The sequence below is a fragment of the Macaca nemestrina genome, chromosome 17 (genome assembly GCF_043159975.1).
Source record: "Macaca nemestrina isolate mMacNem1 chromosome 17, mMacNem.hap1, whole genome shotgun sequence".
NCBI lineage: Eukaryota > Metazoa > Chordata > Mammalia > Primates > Cercopithecidae > Macaca > Macaca nemestrina.
Window position 1 is genome coordinate 7,310,290 of NC_092141.1, and position 6,598 is coordinate 7,316,887.

The following is a 6,598-nucleotide window of genomic DNA, read 5'->3' on the forward strand; positions in this document are numbered from 1 at the left end:
GCAGTGATGGCACCACTGCACTCCAGCCCAAGCAGCAGAGTAAGACTCTGTCTCGAAAGAATAAAAAATAAAATAACAGTTGAACTCTACTACACATCTATTAAAATGGCTAAAATCCGAAACACTGGCAACATAAAATGTTGGCAAGGATGTGGAACAAGATAAACTCTCATTCGTTGCTGGTGGGAACGCAAAATAGTATAACCACTCTGGAAGACAGTTTGGAAATTTCTAGTAAAGCTAAACATAGGCTTACCATACAATCCAGCAATCATGCTCCTAGGTATTTACCCAAAGGAGTTGAATGCTTATATCCCCATGAAAACCCCAACACTGTCTATAGCAGCTTTTCATAATTGCCAAATATTGGACGCAACCAACAGATCCTTCAGTACACGAAACGATAAGCAAACTACGGTACATCCATGCAATAGAACATTATCCAGCTAAAAAAAGAAATGAGCTATCAAGTCATGAAAAGACATGGAGGAAGCTTAAGTGTATATTGCTAAGTGAAAGAAGTCAGTCAGGCCAGGCATGGTGGTGCATGCATGTAATCCCAGCTACTCGGGAGGCTGAGGCAGGAGAATCGCTTGAACCCAAGAGGCAGAGGTTGCAGTGAGCCGAGATTGCACCATTGCACTCCCACCTGGGCAACGAGAGCGAAACTCTGTCTCAAAAAATAAAAAAAAGAAGAAGTCAGTCTGAAAAAGCTATAAACTGTATATATCCAACTATATGATACTATATTCTGGTAAAGCAAAACTATTGAGACAGTAAAAAGATCAGGGGTTGCCAGAAGGAGGAGAGAGGGGAGAGGGAAACAAATTTTATGGTCTTCTAATGAAATCCCTGACTCATGTTTTTTTTCCTTGACTATCTTGTTCCATCTCTTCCGGCACTCCACATGGGTCCGCAGGCATCCAAGGCTAGCCTGATTTTTATCCCCTAAAAGAAAAAAGGAATTGATCTTTTTTCCTGACTGCTCAAATAGTTCTTTATTTTTAAAACTCAATAACTTTACTAGGCCAGGTCTCAACAAAAACATTCTTGATCAGTTTTCCCTGACATTTAGCTTTCTCTTTCGTGATAGATTCAAGCCTCTTTGATTTCAGGAGAACTTTCTTTTCTTTTTAAAGGAGAGACAGAGTCTCACTATGTTACCTGGTCTGGTTTGGAACTCCTGGCCTCAAGCAATCCTCCCTCCTAATCCTCCCAAAGTGCTGGGATTACAGGCATTAGCCACCATGCCTGGCCAATTTCAAGAAAACTTTCTTGAATTGTATCTTTAGCTGTATGTTTTATCTATTGTTTTGGTTTTATTTTTTAGAGAGTTCAGTTACGCATATATTGCATATTGAATTTCCTTTGCATCTTATATATATGCATACGTATACATAATTTTCCCATATTGTTTTTAATCTACCACATTTCCACTTCATTGGTTCACTTTTCTCATTTCTATTCTTTATGTCCTTTACAGTGTCTTCCATAGTAACTGTTCTCATTTATGCTCCCTCCAATTTCTTTTTTCTTTTTTTGAGACGGAATTTCACTCTTGTTGCCCAGTCTGGAGTGTAATGGTGTGATCTTGACTCACCCGCGGAGGCCTCCCAGGTTCAAGTGATTCTCCTGCCTCAGCCTCCCAAGTAGCTGGGATTACAGGCATGCGCTGCCATGCCCAGCTAATTTTGTATTTTTAGTAGAGACGGGGTGTAGGGAGACCCCCTGAAACTATTGCTACGGAATAAAAGATGAAATTCTCCTGATTATTGTAAATACAAAATTGCATGCAGAATTGTGTAAAGACAATGCCAGGTTGGACCGCCAGAATGAGCCAACAGCGTGTGATGTGCTTCCCCCTGCAGAGAGCCTATGAATGGATATGCAGTCAGGGAGGTTTCACATCACCAAGATTCCTATCCCAGAAAAGCAGATGTTCATAGCTCTGGGAATGGAATGTGACCCTTGTGTAGAGCCTATAAACGACGCATGAGGGGCGCCTGTTCATATTCATAAGATAGGGTTATAAACGCCCTTATCTTGCCACGGCTCTTCTAGGTCTCTTTAGGGTTAAGACGTACTCCCTTCTCAGAATCTGTGCTCTAACCGGTTGTCTAGTTTCATGTCCTGCTTCTATTGATTGTTTGCAACCAGCTTTCGCTGCACTTTTTTTTTTTTTTTGAGATGGAATCTTACTCTGTCACCCAGGCTGGAGTGCAATGGCGCAATCTCGGCAAACTCTGCCTCCCGGATTCAAGCAGTTCAACTCTGCTTCAGCCTCCCAAGTGGCTGGGATTACAGGCTCCCGCCACTGCGCCTGGCTAATTTTTGTATTTTTAGTAGAGATGGGGTTTCACCATCTTGGCCAGGCTGGTCTTGAACTCCTGACCTCGTGATTCACCCGCCTCAGCCTCCCAAAGTGCTGGGATTACAGGCGTGAGCCACCGCGCCCGGCCTGCTGCACTTATTACTACTGATTAGTATCTTACTAAACATAGGTTAGGGATAGACTGTGTTTCTGTTTTAAGGCTCTGTTAGAAATTGCTGACGCACACACTATATTGTAAGTTGTTTTCTCTGTACACTGTACTTCTACATACAGATGTTATGTTAAAGAATTACTTCATCCCCATGTGATCATCTCACCTCATAATCAAACGACCCTAAATCCCTCACTAACCTACCCCTGCCCTCACTAAACTTAATAACAAATGCTGGCATATCCAGTCACTGGCGGCACCGTGGGACCAGAAGGCAGTGACCCCCCTGGACCCAGCTTTCACTGTCTCGTGTGTGTCTTTTATTTCTCGACCTGCTGATCTGCCTGGGAACAAAGAAAGAGCCCTGTTGCATTGCGGGCTGCTGGCCAGATCCCGCAATAACAGAGTTTCTCCATGTTGGTCAGGCTGGTCTCAAACTCCTGACCTCAGGTGATCTACCCACCTCGGCCTCCCAAAGTGCTGGGATTACAGGCATGAGCCACTGTGCCTGGCCTCTTTTTACTTTTCCTTTTTTTTTTTCTTTTTTTGAAACAGAGTCTCACTATGTTGCCCAGGCTGGAGTCCGGTGGTTCATTCATAGCTTGCCCCAACCTCAAACTCCTGGGACAAAGTGATCCTCCTGCCTCGGCCTCCCAAATAACTGGAACTATAGGCATGCACCAGCACACCCGGCTATTTTTTTTTTTTTTTTTTTTTTGAGATGGAGTTTCACTCTTGTTGCCCAGGCTGGAGTGCAATGGCACGATCTCGGCTCACTGCAACCTCCGCCTCCCAGGTTCAAGTGATTCTCCTGCCTCAGCCTCCCTAGTAGCTGGGATTATAGGCATGTGCCACCACGCCCAGCCAATTTTGTATTTTTAGTAAAGACAGGGTTTCTCCATGTTGGTCAGGCTGGTCTCGAACTCCCGACCTCAGGTGATCCGCCCACCTCGGCCTCCCAAAATGCTGGGATTACAGGCGTGAGCCACTGTGCCCGGCCTACCCGGCTAATTTTTAAACTTTTTGCAGAGATGAGGGTTCATTATGTTGCCCAGGCTAGTCTTGAACTCCCAGGCTCAAGCGATCCTATCACCTAAGCCTCCCAAAGTGCTGGGATCACAGGCATGAGCCACTGCGCCCAGCCTCCTTTTTCATTTCTTCCAGCTGTTTCTGAAATTCAGTTTCCATTTCATCTGCTCCTGTTATCCCATAATCTCTGTTCTGAGCTCTTGCATTTCTGCCTTATTATCTTCCTGCATCAGGGTGATTACTTAATTAATTTTTTTAGTTCACAGCAAAATGTTTAGCTACAGTTTTCAGCTGTTCCATGGCAACATTTTTTCCTGGTAAGTATTCATCATCTACTGCTGAATTTTATTGCTGTTTTCCACATTTTTTCTTTGGCATAGCTTATCAATGCGGTGCTAGTTACTTTTTTAGACTCATCATTGAATGGGTGGGATTTGTGGGGGAGGAATATTTGCATGGTGGCCTTCCCAGCATCACAACTCTGAAGTCTCCCTCCTTGGCTCTGAAGGGATGGGCTGCTTTCCCTACACAAGGCTCAACTCTGGGATTCTTTGGGTGGCTCCAATCCCTCCACTTCACCAGGCAGCCGGTGAACAGAACACTGCCCCCAGCCTCGCTTCTTCCAGTGCCTTCTACTTGCTACCTCTGAGGATACACTAGGGAGCCTCTCACCTTCAGGGGTGTATTTTTGCTGTGGCTTCCAGAAAGCTGCGGCCCCTTGACCATCAGCCACGTTCCCTGCTTCCCCTCCTTCCCATCACAGCTTCAGTGTCGGTGGATATGTCTGTTTTCCAGTTTCCCTGAAAATGAAATCTTCCATGGTTTTTTCATTCTCCTCATTTCTCTTATGTGATAAAATAAAAGAATCAGTTCTGCCTCTGCCCTTTACAAGATGTGGTTTTATGAGTCAATACATTCTTTCTGTCTCTGTCACTTCCAAACAGGGAGTTCTGATTCATACAGGAAGTGGCTGCGCCCTCTGGTGATCTTACTTGGTTTCTCCAGCCAGCACCACAGTCCTGGCACTTAGCGCACTGTGGCTGCTGTCCCACATGAGAAGCAGAAGGCTGGCCACCAGCTGTGGACGGGCATCACAGGTGCCAGGACATGAGGACAGTCTCCTTTTGAATGCTTCATCTTGCCACCATCCAACATGTCAGTCTCCACTCTCCATGCCGTCCTCCCCTCTTCCTCACCTTCCTCCCTGGGCGCTGCATTCCCGGTCCACCACATCCAGGCCTGGATGCTGCTCCCAAGACTGCAGCCAAGTGCCCAGTGCGGCACATGGGCCAGTGGGCTGGGCCCATAGAAAGGCATTTTAAGGATAGAGGGGTTTGTGGCAATAATAAGAGATTCAGTTCACCTGGAAGATCTGATAATTGTAAAATTATATAATTCAATGAAATAACTTCAACAAAAAAGGAAAAACTTGATAAAACTATAGAGAGAAATTGACAAATCCACCACCAGAATGGAGAATTTCAACATGTCTCCTGCAATTATTGAACAAACAGGCCGGGCATTGTGGCTCACGCCTGTAATCCCAGGCATGGGTTTAGGAGGCCGACGCAGGCAGATCACTTGAGCCAAGGAGTTTGAGACCAGCCTGGGCAACATAGTGAAACTTGGTCTCTACAGAAAAATTAAAACATTAGCTGGGCATGTGCCTGTAGTCTCAGCTACTTGGGAGGTTGTGTTGGGAGAATTGCTAGATCTTGGGACGTCAAAGCTGCAGTGAGCCGTGATCTAGCCACTGCACTCCAGCCTGGGCAAAAGAGCAAGACCCCATGTCAAAGAAAGAAAAAAAGAAAAGAAAAAAAATCAAACAAGGGAACAAAATATACATATATACAGCAAAGATTTAAAAAAACAGAATGTAAAAGCATGATTTAATAACACATAAAACCCTGCTCCAAATAATTAAAAAGATTATACATTCAACTTAAGCACACTTGGAATATATATACTAAATTGATAAAGTAATAGGCTATAAAGCAAGTCTCAACAAATTTCAAGGAAGGAGTATCATATAGATCTCTCACTAAAATGCAGTTAGTAAGAAGCCATCGACTAACAGATAAATTTAAACATTCTTGTACTGTTGGAAATTTTAAAACCCACTTCTAACATGTTATAAATCAAAGAAAAAATTATAATAAGCTGGGCACAATGGCTCATGCCTGTAATCCCAGCACTTTGGGAGGCCGAGGCAGGTGGATCACTTGAGCCCACGAGTTTGAGACCAGCCTGGGTAACATGGTGAGACCCCATCTCTACTAAAAATACAAAAATTACCTGGGCCTGATGGCTCACACCTGTAATCCCAGCTACTCGGGAGGCTGAGGCAGAGAATAGCTTGAACCTGGGAGGTGGAGGTTGCAGTGAGCCGAGATCGCACCACTGCACTCCAGCCCGGGCAACAGAGCAAGACTGTCTCCAAAAACAAAAAGTAGTCTGGAGGGTGAGTGACCTGCAAGACTCACAAGAGGGGAAGCCAACAGAGATACCTACAGACTGAGTGCTGTGCGCCCTGGTGCCGGCAAGAAAGCCGAGGCTGGGGCTGGGTCAGCAACCAAATTCCAGTTTAGAGGCGGATTTGGTCATGGACGTGGTCAGCCACATCAGTAAAATTGGAGAGGGTTATTTTGCATTGAATAAATTTAACAGCAAAAAGAAGAAGGAGAAGGAGAAGGAGAAGGAGACAGGGTCTCACTCTGTCGCCCAGGCTGGAGAGCAGTGGCATAAACAAGGCTTACTGCAGCCTCAACATCCTGTGCTCAAGAGATTCTCCCACCTCAACCTCCCGAGTAGCTGGGACTACAGGCATGCACCACCGCACCTGGTGAATTTTTGCTTTTTTTTTTTTTTTTTTTGTAGAGACGGGGTTTCACCATGTTTCCCACGCTGGTCTCGAACTCCTGAGTTCAAGTGATCTGCCTGCCTCAGCCTCCCAAAGTCCTGGGATTATAGGAGTGAGCCACCACGCCTTGCCTGGTTGTTGATTTTTAAAAATCTTTTTCTCTACACTTTTCTGTAGGTTTGAAGTATTTTTAAACAATAATTTTTTTTTTGAGACAGGGTCTTTG